The sequence below is a fragment of the Natrix helvetica genome (assembly GCF_964273705.1).
Source record: "Natrix helvetica genome assembly, chromosome: 3".
In the NCBI taxonomy this organism is placed as follows: Eukaryota; Metazoa; Chordata; class Lepidosauria; order Squamata; family Natricidae; genus Natrix; species Natrix helvetica.
The window spans coordinates 175,409,597-175,431,771 of record NC_138549.1 but is presented as its reverse complement, the minus strand read 5'-3'; the positions used below and the strand labels follow the sequence as shown (position 1 = coordinate 175,431,771).

General features: G+C 46.6%; 1 protein-coding gene across 3 annotated transcripts in view; it reads right to left on the bottom strand.

Annotated features, from left to right (window-relative positions):
• The window catches only part of SNPH (syntaphilin), a 37,775-nt gene extending 16,648 nt beyond the window's left edge, over positions 1-21,127 (bottom strand). For all 3 annotated transcript variants that reach the window (XM_081949714.1, XM_081949715.1, XM_081949716.1), the window contains exons 1-2: positions 21,003-21,127; positions 20,619-20,792 (exon numbers count right to left, since the gene is read on the bottom strand). The gene's annotated coding sequence lies outside the window, so the exon portion shown is untranslated. The remainder of the gene's footprint in view (positions 1-20,618; positions 20,793-21,002) is intronic.
• Between the last annotated feature and the right edge of the window lie 1,048 nt (positions 21,128-22,175).

Sequence of the window (22,175 nt, the reverse complement as noted above, 5' to 3'; positions counted from 1 at the left end):
GCATATCAAATCTGTGGATGACACAAACTAAGTGGGCTGCTGAAAGCTCTACGCAACAACAACCAAGTGCCTTGGGAAGGCCACACTTGGAATATTTGCATCCAGTTCTGTTCGCCACGATGTAGAAACGATGTGGAGACTCTAGAAAGAGTGCAGAGAAGAGCAACAAAGAGGATTAGGGGACTGGAGGCTAAAACATATGAAGAACGGTTGCAGGAACTGGGTAGGTCTAGTTTAATGAAAAGAAGGACCAGGGGAGACATGATAGCAGTCTTCCAATATCTCAGAAAGAAGAGGGAGTCAAACTATTCTCCAAGGCACCTGAGGGCAGAACAAGAAGCAATGGGTAGAAACTAATCAAGGAGAGAAGCAACTTAGGACCTTGGAGGTCTTCTAGTCCAACCCCCTGCTCAAGCAGGAGACCCTTACAGAATTACAGAATAACAAGAGTTGGAAGGGACCTTGGAGGTCTTCTAGTCCAACCCCCTGCTCAAGCAAGAGACCCTTACAGAATTACAGAATAACAAGAGTTGGAAGGGACCTCGGAGGTCTTCTAGTCCAGCCCCCTGCTCAAGCAGGAGACCCTTACAGAATTACAGAATAACAAGAATTGAAAGGGACCTTGGAGGTCTTCTAGTCCAACCCCCTGCTCAAGCAGGAGACCCTTATGGAACTACAGAATAACAAGAGTTGGAAGGGACCTTGGAGGTCTTCTAGTCCAACCCCCTGCTCAAGCAAGAGACCCTTACAGAATAACAAGAGTTGGAAGGGACCTTGGAGGTCTTCTAGTCTAACCTCTTGCTCAAGCAGGAGACCCTTACAGAATTACAGAATAACAAGAATTGAAAGGGACCTTGGAGGTCTTCTAGTCCAACCCCCTGCTCAAGCAAGAGACCCTTACAGAATAACAAGAGTTGGAAGGGACCTTGGAGGTCTTCTAGTCCAACCCCCTGCTCAAGCAGGAGACGCTATGGCATTCTGGATAAATGACTCTCCAATCAAATGACACCAGAAGGCAGGACAAGAGGCAATGGGTGGAAACTAATCAAGGAGAGAAGCAACTTAGAACTGAGGAGAAACTTCCTGACAGTTAGAACAATGAATCAGTGGAACTACCTTCCTCCAGAAGTTGTGAATGCCCCAACACTGGAAGTCTTTAAGAAGATGTTGGAAAACCATTTGTCTGAAATGATATAGACAGTGGTGGGATTCAGCCCACTTAACAATCTGTTCGCCGAAAATGTGAGCAGCCATGTTGAATGCTGCTTCTTTGTACTGCACACTTTCCGGATGGGGCTTAGAGGAAAGTGGCGGCTCACAACTGCTAAATTGCACTTTACTTTACTTTACTTTTATTCATATTTCTAGACCGCCCCCTCTCCCAAAAGGGACTCGGGGCGGTGTACAGTCGATGGAATACATAAAAAGAATACATAAATAAACAAATACTTAAATATTTAAATACTTAAATAATTAAATGCTTACATGGAGGAGGTTATAAAAACTGTACATTCAAGTAAAGCATTTAAAATACAATATTTAAAAAATGACCCCTAAAAATACCCCAAAGAATTAAATTTAAAATAGTTCCCCAAAAATTCCAATTAAAAATATCTGCCAGGAGGTAAGATAAAAATATGAGTGGGCCAGGCCGGCTAATCGAAACAGGTGAGTCTTTAGTTTTTGTCGGAAGGAGCAGAAGTCGGTGGTAGTTCTGATGTCGGGGGGGAGGTCATTCCAGAGGGTTGGGCCCATCACAGAGAAGGCTCTACTCCTAGGCGCCGCCCGTTGGCATTGCTTGGTGGACGGCACCAGGAGAAGTCCCTCCCTGTGAGAGCGGATTGTTCGCAGGGATGTGTGCGGCAAGATGCGATCCCGCAGGTAGCTAGGTCCTGTGCCATGGAGCGCTTTAAAGATGGTGATCAACACCTTGAAATGCACCCGGAAAACCACAGGCAGCCAGTGCAGCTCGCGCAGGAGAGGTGTTATGTGGGAGTACCTAGTACTCCCCATGATGGCCTGCGCGGCTGCGTTCTGGACTAGCTGTAGTCTCCAGGCGCGTCCCAGGGGAAGCCCCATGTAGAGGGCATTGCAGTAGTCCAGACGAGACGTCACCAGCGCATGAGTGACCGTGCGTAGGGCATCCCGGTCCAGTAGGGGGCGCAATTGGCGCACCAGGCGAACCTGGTGGAACGCCCCCCTTGCCACGGCTGCCACATGGTCGTCCATCGACAGCCGGGCATCTAGTAGGACGCCCAAATTGTGCGCCCGTTCCACAGGAGGCAATTGCTCGCCCCCTATGGCCAGCGATGGTGTCAGCTGGCTGAACCGAGGTGCCGGTAACCACAGCCACTCAGTCTTGGAGGGGTTGAGCTTGAGTCTGTTGTCCCCCATCCAGACCGCGACGGCTTCCAAACACCGGGACATCATTTCGACAGCCTCGTTGGGGTGGTTTGGGGTGGAAATGTACAGCTGAGTATCATCAGCGTACAGATGATACTCAACCCCAAAACCACGGATGATCTCCCCCAGTGGCTTCACATATGCGTTGAACAGAAGGGGCGAGAGGACCGACCCCTGTGGCACCCCACAAGTGAGGGGCCTCAGGGTCGACCTCTGCCCCCCTGCACAAGGAATGTGGTCGCTCTCTCCCAGCAAGAGCAACAGCGGAGAGAATCAGCTGCTGATCCGGAGACCACAGGGCAGGGCGAGGTAAGCAGGACTAGCCAGTGGCCAATTTCACCAGTTCTCTGAACTGCGCAAAATCATAGCAACTGGTTTGCCCGAACCAGTCCGAACTGGCTGAATCTCACCTCTAGATATAGGGTTTTCTGCCTAAGCAGGGGGTTGGACTAGAAGACCTCCAAGGTCCCTTCCAACTCTGTTATTCTATTCTATTCTATTCTATTCTATTCTATTCTATTCTATTCTATTCTATTCTATTCTATTCTATTCTAATCGCCGGAACCATCTCACAGACCCAGGAAATTAACTGAAAATAAGAGGATAACATTTAACATGTCAAAATTCAGAATTACAGGCAGTCCTTGACTTACGCCCAATTTTTTTTAATGACCATTCAAAGTTCCAAAGGCACTGAAGATGTGGTTTAGGACCGTTCTTTGCATTGAAGACCGGTGCACTTTCCCCAGGGTCACGTGATCAAAATGTGGATGCTTTGGCAACTGACTTGTATTTACGACGGTTGTGTTCTCCCCGTGTGTGTGTGTGTGTGTGTGTCACGCGATCCCCCTTTGGTGACCTTCGATGGAAAAGCCAGATTCATTTAACAACCAGGTGACGAGCTTCGTAAGCGCAGTGACGTGTTTAACAACAGCGGCAAGAAAGGTTGCAAAACTCGCAAAGCCACTCTCTCGCTTAGCGACAGAAATTTGGGGCTCGCTTGCGGTTGTAAGTAGAGGACTGCCTGCAATTCCTTTCACAGCAATTTTCGTGTTCATCCAACAGGCCAGACTTTGGTCCCCTGGTCCTCGCTGCACAGAAAAAGGCCCTTACGTTTACAACCGCCTTAGGAGTGGGAATCACAGAACTTTACGAATGCGAGAGCACGCACACACACCAGGGCTGGGTTCCTGCCAGTTCTAAGCTCTTCTCTAGAAGAGGTTCCACAAATCTGCAATGCTGTTTAGAACCGGTTCCAGCTCCCTCCCCCCGCCCGTTCGCACATCATCAAGATGAAGATTAAGAGGAGGAATTCTGGGAGTTGAAGTCCACAAGTCTTAAAGCTCTCAAGTTTGAACACCCCTGGGGTATTTTTCCCTAAAGGGTTAGGGGTGCAAGGGTCTTGTAACTTGACAGCTTTAAGACTTGCCTGCTTCAAATGCCAGCGTTCCTGAGCCAACATTTCGTTGCTAAGCAACAGCGTTGTTAAGTGAGTTTCACCACATTTTACAAGTTGGCCACTCCCACCCGGTCACATGGCCAGCAAGCCAATCCCACAAAGCAGGCCACACCTACAGAAGAGGTTCTAAAAACTTTTGAAACCCACCACTGGATGGCACATGCTTGCACTGTGCATGCATGTGCCTTCCATGCCTCACGCACACGCCTTCCGCGCATGCGCTTTGCTCGTAAGTGGCGTCAAAAACAAGGCTACATAGGACGTTATGGAGCCGGGGAGGGTGTCTACCAGTTCGAAGTGGCTGAATCCCACGAGAACATGAGAATCCTTCTTCAGGTGTCCATCTGTTCCTAGTTTTTCCTCTGTGAAAAAGGATTTTAAAAGCGGTGGGAGTTTTGCAGCTGAGCGCAGAGCCGGCTGCCTGTCGGAATAAAAGCTCCCAAGACAATGCTTGGCCTCCCCAAGACACGAAGCTGGAAGGGGGGCGGGGGAGAGCAATGCACCAAAATTAGTCATCAACTGGCTTGCTTGCATGCTGTGAGTTAAAAGGAGGCAGCTATAGTGATGCCTACAGATTGCAGGAGAGAAGTGGGAAGAAGGAGAAGGGTAGGCCGACGAACAGAATGACAAGAGTTGGAAGGGACCTTGGAGGTCTTCTAGTCCAACCCCCTTCCTCCCTGCTCAAGGAGGAGACCCAGAGGTGGCACGTGGAGCCCTGTCTGCTGGTATGCGCACCATTGCCCCAGGTGAGATATGCTCCATGGTGTTTCTTTCATGAGCTTCTGTTTACCTGTTAACGAAACAGAAGCTTGTGGAAGAAAAAGTTCTTACCTCTTGCCACACTGCTGGTGTTGGGATGCCCTGCCCTGGATCTCTGCTGCGCATGCGTGCATATCTGCACATGCATGCATTTATATACGTCTGTGCTTCTGCAATTTTGTGCATTTCAATGCATGCATGCATGCATATACGTGCATGTCTGCATTTATGCGTACGTGCACCTTTCAGTTTGGGCATGCACGGACGCCAGGTTTGGGCACTGGGTCTATACTATCACTGCCCTCTGCTATTTGAATGCAATGAAATTCAAGGGTGAAAAGAGTCAGGTTCTACATTTAGGCAAGAAAAATGAAATGCACAGGTACAGTATAGGTGACACCTTGCTCAGTAGTAGTAACTGTGAAAGGGATCTTGGAGTCCCGGTGGACAACCATTTAAGTAGGAGCCAGCCGTGTGCAGCAGCTGCCAAAAAAGCCAACACAGTCCTAGGCTGCATCAACAGAGGGAGAGAATCAAGATCACGTGAAGGGTTAATATCCCTTTATAATCCCTTGGTAAGGCCACACTTGGAATATTTGCATTCAGTTTTGGTCGCCACGATGTAGAAAAGATGTGGAGACTCTAGAAAGAGTGCAGAGAAGAGGAACAAAGAGGATTAGGGGACTGGAGACTAAAGGAAGAACGGTTGCAGGAACTGGGTATGTTTAGCTTAAGAGAAAGAAGGACTAGGGGAGACATGATAGCAGTCTCCCAATATCTCAGAGGTTGCCATAAAGAAGAGGGAGTCAAACTATTTTCCAAGGCACCTGAGGGCAGAACAAGAAGCAATGGGTGGAAACTAATCAAGGAGAGAAGCAACTTAGAACTGAGGAGAAACTTCCTGACAGTTAGAACAATTAATCAGTGGAACAGAAGTTGCCTCCAGAAGTTGTGAATACCCCAACACTGGAAGTCTTTAAGAAGATGTTGGATGGCCATTTGTCTGAAACGGTATAGGGTTTCCTGCCTAGGCAGGGGGTTGGACTAGAAGACCTCCAAGGTCCCTTCCAACTCTGCTATTGTATTATTATTTCAGGCAAATAGATTTCCAGTCTATTCTTCAAAACCTCCATTGATGGAGCAGCCAGAATGTCTGGAATCAAGCCATTCAGAATAACAGAGCTGGAAGGGACCTTTGACGTCTTCTAGACCAACCCCTTACTCAAGAAAGGGAATCCCTTCTTGAAAACCTCCAGTGATGGAGCACAACTTCTGGAGGCAAGCTGTTCCACTGGCTAAGCTCAAAAAGACCAATCTTTTGACCGGAAGAGCATAGATTAACCTCAAGATAAACATCAGACTAACATTTAAGAAGTAAACAATATCCTAATCCAGGAACTGGCAACCAAGCTAATGGTAAACAGCCCAATAAAAGAACCTCTAAGATCACCCCCAGCAACACTTGACAGGGCAAGCCATTGGAAAAGAAACTGAGCGCAACCCTCCTACTGGCACGGATGATGTTCCCTGGTTGGGTCATGAAACGTCTGCAGGAAAACAAAATGAAGTTCAGAGACCATCAAGCACCTCATAATCCTCCTCCTCTGCAAACCCCACTCTAATGATGTTCCCTAGATGGGTCATGAAACTTCTGCAGAGAGCACCAAGGATCTCACAGTCCTCCTCCTCCTCCTCCTCCTCCTCCTCCTCTCTGCAAACCCCACTCCTTTCTAGTACTGATATTATCTAGTTGGGTCATGAAATGTCTGCAAGGAAACCACCAAGCTCAGAGAACACATTCTGATGCTAAGGAGTTCTACTCCCCCTCCCCACCTGAAAAGAACTCTGTTCCAACTGCCAGTTACCTCATGTTTCGTTACCTCAGTTCAAACTGGCAGACGTTCCATTCCTTCACTCAGGAGTGGTCTGGGGCTCCTTATATTACTAGACGTCAATACCTCATCAAAATGTCTACGCCTTCCACCTATGGAACTGCTTCTGGATTCAAGGTGGCGGGAGCGATATTCCCTTATGTGTTTCAATCAACGACCACCGCTGAGCCAATGGATTGTGAACTGAATTTCTCCTGCATTGCCCGATCACATAGTTTCTGTTAGATATTTGTACTAACTACAGTGGTTTCCACCAAGGTCCTCTGTTCCGGCGGGAACAGAGGTTTAATCCTATTGGTCTGACAGCTCCCTATAAAAGGGCTGCTGTCAGACTCAACCTTCACTGGATTGTAGTTAATAAAGAGCTGTTGTTACCGTTAAGCCTGTGTGTGCCTATCCATTACCCAATCTAACAGTTTCATTGCAAGGCACAGTTATCCAGCTAGTAAAAATATAAAATCTAAATTGAATCGGAAGCCCTCACTAAGTGCTCTAAATAAACGCCTTGCTGTTAAGGGGAAGAATATTAAGAGAGGCCTTTGGAAGACCAGTGACTCAGCAAGGAGAAACTGTCACCATTACAGCAGAGAGAGAGAGAGGAGGGGGGGGGGGCGGAATTGCAGAAGCTTTAGAAGACTTATTTATATCCCCATTCCCCCCTTTTTCCCTCCCTCTTCCATTATAATCCTGCATCCCTAGCAAAAACCAAATTCCCAAACTGAAATCAGCTGTGCACATTTCTGCACAGTGACAGGCGGTCCCCAACTTACGACAGTTCATTGAGGGACTGTTCGAACTTACTGAAAAAAATGACTCAGTGTTGCCACACTGGAGCTGAGGGATATGGATGGGAGAGGGGATTTGAGATAGCTGGGATCTTGTAGCCAAAACAAAATACTTTCTCTTGGGAACCAAGGTCATTCTCACACCTGGTCAGAGGAAGCAGTGATGTCACCAGGCAACCAGACAGCCCCGTGATTGGACCATGTGACTCAGGGTTGTCAAACCTGATTTCATTGAGGGCTACATGAGGGTTGTGTTACACCTCGAGGGCTGGAGTGGGTGTGGCCAGTGTGGGTGTGGCCAGTTAAATTTCACTTGTGTTGGGGGCACCTGGGGTGGCCAAGTGCTAAGGCAGACCCTCACTCATTACAATCTCTTTCCTTCCTTCCCTCCCACCCTTCCTTTTCCTTACTTCTTTCCTTTCTTCCTTCCCTCCCTTCCTTCTTTTCCTCACCCTTCCTTCCCTCCCTCCCTTCCTTTTCCTCACTGCCTTTTCTTTCCTTCCTTCCCCCTTTCCTGCCTTCTCCTCACTCTTCCTTCCTTCCCTCTCCCTTTCTCTTCCTTCCTTTTCCTCACTTTATTTCTCTTTCTTCCTCCTGCCCTTCCTTTTCCTCACTCTTCCTTCCTTCCCTCCCTCCCTCCCTCCCACCCACCTTCTCCTCCTTCCTTTTCTTCACTATTCTTCTCTTCCTTCCTCCTGCCATTCCTTTTCCTCACTCTTCCTTCCCTCCCTCCCTCTACCTTCTCTTCCTTTCCCTCATTCTCTCCCTTCCTTCCCTATCTTCCTTCTTTTTCCTCCCCCTTTTATTTCTTTCCTTCCTTTCCTGCCTTTTCCTCACTCTTCCTTCCTTCCCTCGCCCTCATATTCTCTTCCTTCCTTTTCCTACCCCACTTCCTTTTTCCCCTCACCCTTCCCTTCCTCCCTTCTCTCCTCCCTCCCTTTATCTTCAACATTAGTTAATGTTAGGTTTTATATCTTTTATTTAAAAATGTGATAATTGCAAAAAAAAAAAAAAGAAGATTTGCAATTGATACAAAATTGGTCCTTTTGTGGAATATCCAGGATGAGAGAATGAGATTGTGATCTACTCTGGATAGGCTGGAAGATTGAGCTAAGAGGAACAAGCTGCCCTTCACTGATGAAAGATATATAATTAGGGGGCAGAAATTATAGGATATACTTACAAGAGGAAAAAGGAATTGTGACTCGGAAGAGCTACAAGAGAGAAGAAAGAATGGGTCCTCTTCACCCACAACAAGCTGAAGCAACAGGGTGAGCAAAGTAACACATCAAAATAAGAACTACACCAAAGATGGATGAAGCCAGTTTGGTCTGTTGGTTAAGGCACAAGGACATGGAAGCCAGCTGGGTGACTTTGGGCCAATCACCAGGAGACGGTGAATTCTAGTCCTGCCTTAGGCACAAAAGCCAGCTGGGAGACTTTGGGTCAATCACTAGGAGATGGTGAGTTCTAGATCATGCTTTGGACATGAAAGCCATCTGAGTGACTTTGGGCCGTTCACCAGGAGACAGTGAGTTCTAGTCCTGCCTTAGGCATGAAAACCAACTGGATGACTTGGTGCCAATCCCCAGGAGATGATGAGATCAAGTCCCGCGTTTTTATTTATTTATTTATTTATTTATTTACCGTGCTTCTAGACTGCCCCCTCTCCCAAAAGGGACTCGGGGCGGTGTACAGTCCATGCAAAATATATCAAAATACAATAAAAAGTTGAATATGTACAGTTGGAATGGAGGAGGTTAAAATGGAATTAAAAGAACTGTACAGAGCCAGTATATATAAACATAAATTTAAATTTTAAACCCCTAAAACACACACAATAAATTAAAAACAATACCCCTAAAATAACCAGTTAATAGTGCATTTGCCAGGAGGAACAGTTGTAATTATGCCAGGCCTGCTAATCGGAACAGGTGAGTCTTCAATTTTTGCCGGAAGGAGCGGAGGTCAGTAGTGGTTCTGATGTCGGGGGGGAGGTCGTTCCAGAGGGTTGGGCCCATCACAGAGAAGGCCCTACCCCTTGGTGTCGCCCGTTGGCATTGCCTAGTGGACGGCACCAGGAGAAGCCCCTCCCTGTGAGAGCGGATTGGCCGCAGGGATGTGTGTGGGAGGATGCGATCCCGCAAGTAACTAGGTCCCGTGCCATGGAGCGCTTTAAAGATGGTAATCAGCACCTTGAAACGCACCCGAAAAACCACAGGTAGCCAGTGCAGCTCGCGCAGGAGAGGTGTTACGTGGGAGTACCTCGTACTCCCCATCACAGCCCGCGCGGCTGCGTTCTGAACTAACTGCAGTCTCCGGGCGCGTCCCAAGGGCAGCCCCATGTAGAGAGCGTTGCAGTAATCCAGGCGGGACGTCACCAGCGCATGAGTGACCGTACGTAGGGCATCCCGGTCCAGTAGGGGGCGCAATTGGCGCACCAGGCGAACCTGGTGGAACGCCCCCCTTGCCACGGCTGCCACATGGTCATCCATTGACAGCCGGGCATCAAGGAGGACGCCCAAATTGCGCGCCCGTTCCACAGGGGGCAATTGTTCGCCCCCTATGGCCAGCGATGGAATCAGCTGGCTGAACCGAGGTGCCGGTAGCCACAGCCACTCAGTCTTGGAGGGGTTGAGTTTAAGTCTGTTGTCCCCCATCCAGACCCCGACGGCTTCCAAACACCGGGACATCACTTCGACAGCCTCGTTGGGGTGGTTTGGGGTTGAAATATACAGCTGAGTATCGTCAGCGTAGAGGTGATACTCAACCCCAAAACCACGGATGATCTCACGTTAGGCATGAAAAGGTTTGCTGTTGTGGGGAAAACAGGAGGAGGAAGATATGTTCGCCTCTTTGAGTTATTTATAAACAATAATCAAGGTGGGATCAAAGTGAAATAAATAGAGTGACTGAATGATGGGCCAAGGGTGCCACCAGATCTACGTATAAAAATTCAGAATTATGCAGGCGCCTGTGCCTTTAGGGTCTAGGCCCATGATGTTGAACCTATGGCTCGTGTGCCAAAGTTGGCATGCAGAGCCCTCTCTGTGGGCACATGCACCGTTGCCAGCTGCTCTTCTCATTTCCCGCAAGCACATGCACGCTGGCCAGCTGGTCTTCGAAGGCGCCGGAGAATGGCCTGAAAACAGCCCGGAAAACGGCCAAAACCCATTTTCAGGGTGTTTTCCAGGTCATTTTCAGGCTGAAAAAAACGCTGGAAATGGGCCAGAAAATGATCTGAAACAGTCTGAAAACAACCTGAAAAAAGTCCAAAAACTAGGCATGCATGCGCCGGCCAGCTGGTCAGCTGTGGCGCATGCAAATGCAGGCACATGCATGTACGTTCCACTTTGAGCACTCGGTGCCGAAAAGGTTTGCCATCCCTGGCCTAGGCTGCTCCAAGCCGGAGGAAATTCAGCACAAGGCCTTTAATCCTCTGGAGAGGATCTGCATGTGTGGGAGGAAAGGAAAACGACTACTATGGGTGGCAGAGAAGACCTTATGTAACGCGTAGGGGAGCAATTAGGAAAGCTTGCCAAAAGGTCATTTGCTGAAGATGTCTCTGCAGCAGGAGACAATTTAGGCAAACCACAGCTGGGATCTGAGCCAAAGGGACACCGGACACCCTTCTCCATTCTTGGCGCTCTGCACGTTTGTTATTTCATTTTAATCCCACCTTCATTGCTTTGAAAAGCAAGTTGAGGCAGTGAGCATTTTGCCTAATATTCCTTCGTCCTCCTGTTTTCCACCCATAACAACATCCCTGTGAGGTAGGTTAAGATGAGAGAGAGAGAGAGGGGGAGGGAGGGAGGGAGAGAGGAAGGGAGGGAGGGAGACTGGCCTAAAGTCACCTAGCTGCCTTTTGTGCCTAAGATGGGACTAGAACTCACTGTCTCCTGGTGATTGGCTCAAAGTCACCTAGCCAGCTTTCATGGCTAAGATGGAACTAGAATTCATTGTCTCCTGGTGATTGGCTCAAAGTCACCCAGCTGGTTTTCAGACCTAAGACTGGACTAGAATTCATTGTCTCCTGGCGATTGGCTCAAAGTCACCCAGCTGGTTTTCAGACCTAAGACTGGACTAGAATTCATTGTCTCCTGGCGATTGGCTCAAAGTCACCTAGCCAGCTCTCATGGCTAAGGTGGGACTAGAATTCACTGTCTCCTGGTCATTGGCCCAAAGTCATCCAGTCAGCTTTCATGCCTAAGGCGGGACTAGAATTCACAGTCTCCTGGTGATTGGTCCAAAGTCATCCAGCCAGCTTTCATGCCTAAGGCGGGACTAGAATTCACAGTCTCCTGGTGATTGGTCCAAAGTCACCCAGCCAGCTTTCATGGCTATGGTAGAACTAGAATTCACAGTCTCCTGGTGATTAGCCTAAAGTCACCCAGGTGCCTTTCATGCCTAAGGCAGGACTAGAATTCAACATCTGTTTGCGATTGGCTCAAAGTCAACAGACTGGGGCCTGATTAATTTAGGCCAGACCAAAACCAGGACATCTGAAAGCAAGAGAGCTGAATCCAACTTAGTGCATAACCCCTGGATCACGAAACATCGGAGGCTTCCCTTCTGCACTGCAAATTTGACAGGAGATGCTTGTATTTTATGTTTCTCAGGTATGAAGCTAGGTCAAATGTCAAAGAACCAAAATGTCTATGCTGAAAGAAGCAGCAATGGGTCATTTCAAACTTTCCTACCCATGGAGAGAAACACATCTGAAGTGGGCAGTTTTCTGCAAAGTCCAGGGGTAGAGAACAGAATAGAATGCAGAGTAGAGTAGAGTAGAGTAAGATGGGATGGGTTGGGTTGGAGTGGAGTGGAGTAGAGTAAAGTAGAGTAAGTAGAATAGAACAGAACAGAATGCAGAATAGAATAGAGTAAGATAGAATAGGAAAGAATAGGATGGGATGGAATAGAATAAGAAAGAATAGAATAGAATAGAATAAGAACAGAACAGAACAGAATGGAACGGAATAGAGAATGGAATGGAATAAGAACAGAAGAGAACAACAGAATAGAATGCAAGAGAATAGAACAGAATATAGAATAGAATAGAACAGAACAGAATAAGGAACAGAATAGAATAGAATAAGGAATAGATTACAAATTAACAGAGTTGGGAGGGACCTTGTAGGTCATCTAGTCCAACTGCCCACCAAAGCAGGAGACCCTACAATATTTCTGACAAATGGCCGTCCAATCTCTTCTTGAAAGCCTCCAGGGATGAAGCTCCCACAACAGAATAGAATAGAATGCGGAATCGAATAGAACAGAATGCAGAATAGACTAGAATACAATACAGAATAGACTAGAACAGAACAGAATCCAATGGCGGTCTTCTACTTCAACCTCCTGCCCATGGCAGGACATCGCATATCATCTTGAATTTGTTTGTTCTAGAAAGACTGATGGGCAACTCTGAGATGGTAGAAGATCCTGATGTCCCTGGATCTTATCTCAAGCCCTTTGTGAAGGACAGGCAGGAGGTCCCAAGTCTCAGATTTAATGACTGAAGAGCTCGGAAAACATTTTGCTGACGTGCTGGGAAAACAACCCATGATTAAGCACGAATCAAGAGCAACTTGGTTGCGTTTGTCCTCCAACCGACCACCGGCAACCTCTACATCTTAGGGAAATCTCCACCATAATTTCCAAAAGCATCAAACCCATAAAACAGAGATGATATGACTTTGAACTTTACAAACTGGGCTCGCTTGGAATGTCTTTTGGAAACTAAAAATCTGGAAGAGGATGCAAAGGAAAAAGCTCAGTTCGGCGCACCTTTTCTTAGAGCAAGTTGCTCTTTGTCCAATCCAATTTACAACGGTATTTTTTCAAGAGGCAGCTGGACTTTCCAGGGGTTTTTTTTTTCTCTGAAGGCGTTTCACTTCTCCCCCAAGAATTTTCTTCAGCTCTGACTAAATGGTGAAGGATGGAAGGATTTATATTCCTTGCAGACAGCTGGTCATTTGCATCCTTTTAGAAAGTCATTGAAGCCACTTGGAGGCTTCTCTGTGTCCTCAGGGCCACCTAAGCGGTGCAAATGGGCGTGGAGCCTTTTTGGAACTGATGAAAAGACTCATAGATTGGAGACAGGTGATGTTGTATTCCTCTCCCTCTGTTGAGAGAGGGCTGTTCAATTTGGACACAGATGGCTTCTTTGACCCCTCTTCCAAACCAGCGATCCTCTCTGTCCAAAATATGGACTTTGCTGTCTTCAAAAGAGGGCCCTTTTTCTTTTAAATGCAGGTTGACGGCTGAATCTTGTCTTGAGGGGATCTGTTCTCCTATGTTGCGGCACACATTGGTGAAGTGGTTGTTTTGTTTCCCCAATTGTGCAGATCTGTCTTCAAAGAAAACCCAGTTGCCTCTTGAAAAAGCACCTTTGGGACAACCCCGTATGACCGAGAATCTCCGTAGAAATCTACAATTTACACTGTAGGAAGGATGCAGAAAATCCCAGTTTTACTTTGCGCCTGTATTTGTACATGGCTCAGATTCCGGCATGAAGCCTTTGGAGATCTGGTTGTTTTTATTTCAGTTGGAGGGGCAAGCAGGACAGTATTTAATTTTGACGACATTCTATCTTCTACCTGTCAACGGATTCCCTCTACGGTGACATTTTAGGTTTGAAAAAAGAGTTCTGCGCGAGGCATAATGAAGAATGCCTGCAGCTTCTACTCATCTTATGGAATGAAATGAAAATAGCAAGATATCTGTCTCTTAGGAGGGCTTTGATCTTTGCAACTGTCAGTCAACCTCAGCTTCATTGCAATAATGTTTTCAGGCAAGGGTAGCAGACATGGGAAGGGGACAGAGGAGCAGCTGCCAAAGATGCTTTATAGGTAGTCCTTGACTTGCAACGGTTCATTTAGTGGCCGTTCCAAGTTACAACAGCACTGAAAAATATAACTTTAAGACTGTTTTTCCACAATTAAGACCACCGCAATTCCCCCTATGGGTACATGATCAAAATTCAGATGCTTGGCAACTGGTTCATACTTATGACGGTCGTAGCATCCTGGGGTCATGTGATCCACTTTTGCGACCTTCTGACAAGCCAAGTCAATGGGAAAGCCAGATTCGCTTAACAACCGTGTCAATAACCTAACAAATGCCATGATTCGCTTAATAACTGTGGCAAGAAAAGTCATCACACAGGGCATAACTCACTTAACAAAGGCCTCACTTAGGAACATACATTTTGGGCTCCATTGTGGTCGTAAGTTGAGGACTACCTGTACTGAAGTTCTTCTGAACCTATGCAGAAAGTATCCTACAGTAGTCTACGTTTGTTTGTATATTTACCTATTTGTCAAATTTAGGTACCACTCCGATAGAAGAGAATATTTGTAGCTCAGGATTGAATTAAGGGGTCCTTGGTGGTCTCTGAGCTTAATTGTTTTCTTGTAGACATCTTATTACCCAACTAGGTAACATCATCAGTGCTGCAAAGGAGTGGGGTTTGCTCTCTGTTTATATACATGCCAACCCCAATCTCTTCTAGCATTGATAATAGAATGGAATGGAATGGAATAGAATAGAATAGAAAATATGGAATGGAATGGAATAGAAATAGAATAAATATGGAGTGGAGTAGAGTGGAATGGAATAGATTAGAATAGAAAATGGAATAGAAAATAGAATAGAAATGGAAGAGAAGAGAAAATGGAATTGAGAATAGAATAAGGAAAAGGATGAATAGAATGGAACAGAATAGGGAATAGAATGGAATGGAATAGAATAGAAATTGGAATGGAAAATAAAATAGAAATAGAAGAGAAGAGAAAATGGAAATAGAAGAGAAAATGGAATAGAGAATAGAGAATAGAATAGAGAATAGAATAGAAAAGGAGAATATTATAGAACAGAACAGAACAGAATTCTTTATTGGCCAAGTGTGATTGGACATATAAGTAATTTGTCTTTGGTGCAGAAGATGCTCTCAGTGTACATAAGGAGAATAAAATACATTCATCAAGAATAAAAAGATACAACACTTAGTGATAATCATAGGTTACTAATAAGCTAACAAGTCGTACTAGGAAACAAATAAAACCAATATAAATTGTAAAGATACAAGCAAGATGGTTATAGTCATAAGTGAGGAGAGATAGATACTAGGAAGGAGGAGAAGAATAATAGTAATATAGTAAATTATTGACAGTGTTGTGGGAATTAGTTGTTAAGCAGAGCGACTGCATTGGGGAAAAAACTGTGATAATAGATAATGATAATGTGATAATTACTTTCACGTTATAGATCACAACTAGATAATGTGATCTAGTTGGGTTGTGAAAGGTTCAAGGAAAGAATCATGCCCAGAGAGCATCAAGGACCCATAGTTAGATACCAACTCTTCTCACATCTACAAAAAAAAAGCGACAACTACCAAACTTTCAAAAGCTGTTTAAAAAGCAATCAATACTTTTTAAACTGCTCTTCTAAGGTGCCAGCCAACCTGAGCATTGAGGGATTCATGTTCACAGAATTGAGTTGGTGGGGTGATGTCGCTTTCGCTGTGTCTCCCTGCCTCTGGGGTGCCAGGAGAACTGGCACTCTGGGTTGGTCCTGCTTATCTCTCAGGCATCACCTCCTGTGTGCGCTCCCATGTTTCTCCTTCCTCTGCTAACTAACTTTGGTTTGTTGGTCTGCAGCTTAACTCAGCATGTGCCTGGGCTACTAAGCATTTTTCGAGGGCAGGAATACATGTGTCGTCCTCCGTCTTCACGCAGCTGCCACTGGTTGTGTGTCACAATTGGTTCTTGCGATTTGGACCAGCTCACGCGGCAGTGTGTGGTTGTCCTACTGGGCTCCTCCCAATCAGTTTCTCTAGCCTTCCTTCCCTTCTTTTCATCTTTCCTTCCTTCCCTCCCTCCCCTTTCCTTCCCTTTTCCATCCTTCCTTTTCTCTTTCCTTCCTTCCCCTCTCCCTCCTTCTTTCCCTTCTTCCTCCCTTCCCTCCTTTACTTTCCTTGCTCCCCTTCCTTCCTTCCTCTCACCCATCCTTCCCTTCCTCTATCTCTCCCTCTTCCATCCTTTCCCTAGCTTCCCCTACTTTCCTTCCTCCCTCCATCCCTCCCTTCCTCCTTCCTCTCTCCTTCTTTCCCCTCTTCCCTCCCTCCCTTTCTTTCCTTGCTCCCCTTTACTTCCTTCCTCCGTTCATCCCTCCCTCTTTCCTCCCTTTCTTCTCTTCTTCCCTTCCTTCCTTCCCTCCCTTCTTTTTCTTGTTCCCCCTTCCTTCCTTCTCCTCACCTATCCTTTCCTCCATCCCTCCTTCTTCCATCTTTTTCCTTGCTCCCCCTTCTATCCTTCCTTCCTCTTTTCTTTCCTTCCTCCATCCCCCCTTTCCAATATCATTCTTTCCCATCTTCCCTCCCTCCCTTTCTTTCCTTGCTCCCCTTTACTTCCTTCCTCCGTTCATCCCTCCCTCTTTCCTCCCTTTCTTCTCTTCTTCCCTTCCTTCCTTCCCTCCCTTCTTTTTCTTGTTCCCCCTTCCTTCCTTCTCCTCACCTATCCTTTCCTCCATCCCTCCTTCTTCCATCTTTTTCCTTGCTCCCCTTCTATCCTTCCTTCCTCTTTTCTTTCCTTCCTCCATCCCCCCTTTCCAATCTCATTCTTTCCCATCTTCCCTCCCTCCCTTTCTTTCCTTGCTCCCCTTTACTTCCTTCCTCCGTTCATCCCTCCCTCTTTCCTCCCTTTCTTCTCTTCTTCCCTTTCTTCCTCTCCTCCCTCCTTCTTTCCTTCCTTCTCTTGACCATTCTATTTTTAAAAGCAGCAAATCCTCAAGCCACCTTGTTAAATTCTTTGCTTGGATTCCATTTACTGTATTTATTGTTGAGAGACCGATGGGGCCTCAATGATACAACATTTAAGAGGAAAGTTTGATCCTGGAGGTCAAAGTAACAGGAAGCATAGAAGCATTAACAATCAAGAGACAACCAGTTTGTGGCTTATCCAGGTCAAAAAATGGAGAGAAGAAAACAACGAATGTGAACTAAACCAATGATAGCTTAGTTGGTCGAGAAGAACTTTGATAGACAGGAAGTTTAAACTGCTGGTTGAATTCTTGACTGAGGCTGCCAGAGAGTCATTGTGCCACTCAGCCCTATTTAGAATAGAATAGCAGAGTTGGAAGGGACCTTGGAGATCTTCTAGTCCAACCCCCTGCTTAGGAAGGAAACCCTACACCCACTTCAGACAAATGGTTATCCAGCATCTTCTTAAAGACTTCCAGTGTTGGAGCATTCACAACTTCTGGAGGCAACTTCTGTTCCACTGATTAGTTGTTCTGACTGTCAGGAAATTTCTCCTCAGTTCTAAGTTGCTTCTCTCCTTGGTTAGTTTCCACCCATTGCTTCTTGTTCTGTCCTCAGGTGCCTTGGAGAATAGTTTGACTCCCTCTTCTTTGTGGCAACCCCTGAGATATTGGAACACTGCTATCATGTCTCGCCTAGTCCTTCTTTCTCTTAAGCTGGACATACCTAGTTCCTGCAACTGTTCTTCATATGTTTTAGTCTCCAGTCCCCTAATCCTCTTTGTTGCTCTTCTCTGCACTCTTTCTAGAGTCTCCACATCTTTTTTACATCGTGGCGACCAGAACTGAATGCAGTATTCCAAGGGTGGCCTTACCAAGGCCTTATAAAGTGGTATTAACACTTCACGTGATCTTGATTCTCTCCCTCTGTTGATGCAGCCTAGAACTGTGTTGGCTTTTTTGGCAGCTGCTGCACACGGCTGGCTCCTATTTAAACGGTTGTCCACTAGGACTCCAAGATCCCTTTCACAGTTACTACTGTTGAGCAAGGTACCACCTATACTGTACCTGTGCATTTCGTTTTTGTTGCCTAAATGTAGAACCTGACTCTTTTCACCCTTGAATTTCATTTTGTTTCATTTCATTTGCAATCTTCTCTATTGGGAAAAGAACGTGCAACATTGCATTTTGATTTTGCAACCATCCGGATAATCTATGAAAATTTTCACAAGTCCCAACAGAATGATTTGACGAGATCTTTAGCGAATCGGTGCATTTCTTCCAAGTTTTGCTGAGCCCCAGTGCGTCACAGTAATCCAGTCTCGGTCTTCCATGGAGCTTGCTAACAAAAATGTCCTTGTGTGACTCATAAGGCAAGGAATGCTGTACCGATGGGAGAGAATATTTGCCACTCAGGAATGAACCATGGGCATCTCTAAACTTGGTGGTTTTCTTGCAGACGTTTCATGACCCATCTAGGGAATATCATTAATAGCAACTGCAAGAAAACAGCCAAGCTCAGAGAGTTACCAAGGACTCCACAGAAAGAGAAATCCAGATAAGCATGGATTAACACCAGACAAGTAATCAAGGAGGAAACAGTATCCTAATGAAGGAATTAGGAGAGGGGGAACATACTTCCAAAAACACTACCAGGGCAAACCACTTGTATACAAATAGAGGTTAACCTCCGCTCTCTTCTAGCACTGATGATGTTACCCAGTTGGTTCATGAAATGCTTGCAAGAAAACAAGCAAGCTCAGAGAGCACCAAGGACCAACAAATAAAGTTGTGTTTAGAAGCACCCTCCCTCCGTTCCCTTCCTTCCTTCCTTCCTTCCTTCCTTCCTTCCTTCCTTCCCACCTTCCCATTTTCCTTCCTTCTCCCCCCCTCCCTCCCTTCCTCCTTCCATCCCTCCCGACTCTGTTATTCTATAATTCTGTAACAATCTCCTGCTTTAGCAGGGGGCTAGACTAGAAGACCTCCAGAGTCCCTTCCAACTCTGTTACTCTGTAATTCTGTAACAATCTCCTGCTTGAGCAGGGGGCTGGACTAGAAGACCTCCAGAGTCCCTTCAAACTCTGTTATTCTGTAATTTTGTAAGGGTCTCCTGCTTCAGCAGGGGGCTGGATTAGAAGACCCCCAAGGTCCCTTCCAACTTTTGTTATTCTGTGAGGGTCTCCTGCTTGAACAGGGGTTGGACTAGAAGACCTCTAAGGTCCCTTCCAGCTCTGTTATTCTGTAATTCTGTGAGGGTCTCCTGCTTGAACAGGGGTTGGACTAGAAGACCTCCAAGGTCCCTTCCAGCTCTGTTATTGTGTTATTCTCACGGTATCACTTATGGTACAACTACGGTATCATCAGAAAAACCCCCAAGGCTGCATCCTTTGTCAAGGGTGGTGGGAAGGAAATCTCCTATATACTGTAACAAGGTAGCCACGATGTTAATTACACTTGAAAGAATCTATTCTAACCTTTTCAGGGATGCTAAGGACCTACGGATGACTCAGAAGTCATAAGATGCAGGATTTGGTTGTTTACAGCAGACAAAATGCCACCTTTGCATCCAAGGAGGCCCTGCTCGACTGGGAACAGTGCTTAAGAAGGTGGCAAAAGCCATCTTTTGCCTTGGGGAAAGGTTTCCCCAAGGGAGAAAATAAATCCACCATTATAAATCGCCATTCTGCAGAGAGACAGAAGGTTATTCTTCCCATCCTATGCCTGAAGAAGCCTGGGAAACTGCAGAGAACTTGATGCAAAAGTCAGGACTAAGACCGAAAGATTTTGGGGTGTCCAAGGCAAGGGGAAGATCGGAGAGAAAAAAATATTCTTTAAAAGGCCACACCAATTCCCAACGAAGTCATCGCCTTTTTAAACAAATCTGCTTCACGCCCCTTTGAACAGGAACTAAGCAAGGTGATTCTAAAGGCAGGAGAACATCTACCAATGACCTTGGATGGAGAAAGGGAGAATAAGGCCAGAAGGACAAATTTGGGTGGCTTATCCTCATTTTAAGAGACTGCAGCAATGACCCCAAAATGCTTTGTTTCAGCCCAATTTTAGGAGAAGCTTTGGCCTCTTGGAAACCCTGCTTGTCCCTGCATTGTGGTCTGGTTTACAAGCCATGTAAGCTAAACCAGGATCCTTCTGGATGTTCTAGAGAAGGACGAGGAAGGTTTCTCAGCCAGACATCCACTTTTCCAACCAGGGAAAGGATGAACAATATATTTCTTTTCCTGATCCGCAGATCTGTGCAAAATCTCCCCACCCACCAGAACCGGTTTTCCTGCTTGCAAAAAAATCCATATTTTTTGGGGGGGAGGGATTGTTGCAAGCAAACGGTCTGCCTTTCATGGACCAACTTTACGGGGTTTTTTCCTCCCAAAAGCCGGCGGAAGGCATGAGTCATGCTGTGTGATCCCTGACAGCTCCCCCCCTCCGGTTGACCAAACCCGGCCCTTTGCACACTTGCACAAGTCCCAACTTCTCCCACCCGTGCAATTTTAACCCCTTCCCTCTCAGGACCGCTGCACCGGTGCTGAGGATGACGGTGGCACTCACCTGAGAGAGGCCAGCTGGAAAATAGATGGCAGGGACGATGCCCCAAAGCAGATCTTGGCTTGGGCACCTCTTAGAAAGCCGGGGAGACAGAGGAAGAGAGGAGTGGGGGAAGCGTGCAGCCCCACTGCAGTGCTCATAGGAGGCGGGCCGATGCTTGCCAGATCGGTTAGCGCCCTGTCGACAGCCAAGGAAGACAAGAGAAAAGGCGGGGGTGAGAGAAAGAGAGAGACGGATGCAGCTGCTGGCGGAGGGATGAAGGATGCTCTTCCTGGTTCCCCCCCCCCAGCCCTTCAGGTGCATCCTCCACTTCCCTGCTTCCTCCCCCCCCATCACCTTCCCCCAAAAGCATCCTTAGTCAAAGGACCAATGTTATGACACCCTCACCTCCTCTGCTGTCCCCTTCCATGGTGCTGAGCTTTTGGGGAGGGGGGGGGATGCTTGGAGGAGAGGCAGCCGAGATGAGGTCTTCTCACTGTCTGGGGCCCAGAAGGGTGGGGAGGAGGAGGAGGAGGAGGGTGGTTCTGCCCAGACAGCTGCGTACTTTGGCTCCGTGACTCCTTCTTAAAGAGACCGCCGTCTGCAAAGCCAGTTCCAAGGGGATTGGATTTCTCACCTCTGCTATACCTTTAAATGGGTCTCACTGCTCACTTCCGTTCTCAGCCTTGCATGGAGCAGCCCAGCAAGGGTGAAAGTGTTTTGCATCATTTGTGTTTGTGTGTGTGTATGTGTGTGCGCGCGCACACACACACACAAAACTTCAGTTTCTGCAGGTCTCTGGTTCAAGGCATTCAACAGCATTCAAGTCACTAGCAAAAAAAAAAAGGTTTTTATTTGGTGAATGGAACCATTTCATTGCAGTTCCCTTCTTCCTTTTAAATGTTTTATGGTCAATTTTGGGGGGTTTGATTAGGAGCTCTCCAGAGCTGTTGGAAGAGTTGGGCAGCATATATGTTTAGTAAATGATTATTATTATGGTTGGGGTCGCGAAGGGTCGGACAAGACTTTGCGACGAACAACAGCAGCAAACTCACTTAACAAAGGTCTCACTTATCAAAGGAAATTTTGGGCTCAATGGCAGCCGTAATTTGAGGACTACCTATATTTCTGCGTCTGAGGATTATTTCTGCCTTCCTCTATCCGTTTTCTTTGTCCAAAGCTTTCCTTAGAATAACTTTATTATCATTAATTGGAAATTGGGTGAGTGGTGGGGTTGACAGGAAATAATTGGAAGTGATATTGTCAAGGTTCCAAATAGCATCCAAAAGTAAATCAGAGTCCAAGGCAAAGTGCTGCTCAAAGCTCCAATTGATGAAGGGAGCCATGTTGGCACATCTGGGAAAACCCGAATTTGAAAGCTTCCCGGTTTTCCCCACCCAGTTGAAAGTTCAAGATCTTGCCCCCACACCCACAAGTCCATCCCATGGCCCAATCTCCCACTGCCATACTGGCAGATTCCACCCATCCAGTTCTGGTCAGGTGCGGAGGTGCAAAGACAAAGGATGACCTTGACTTTCTAAAAAGAATGTTGTTATGGCTACATATCATCTAACTCCTTAT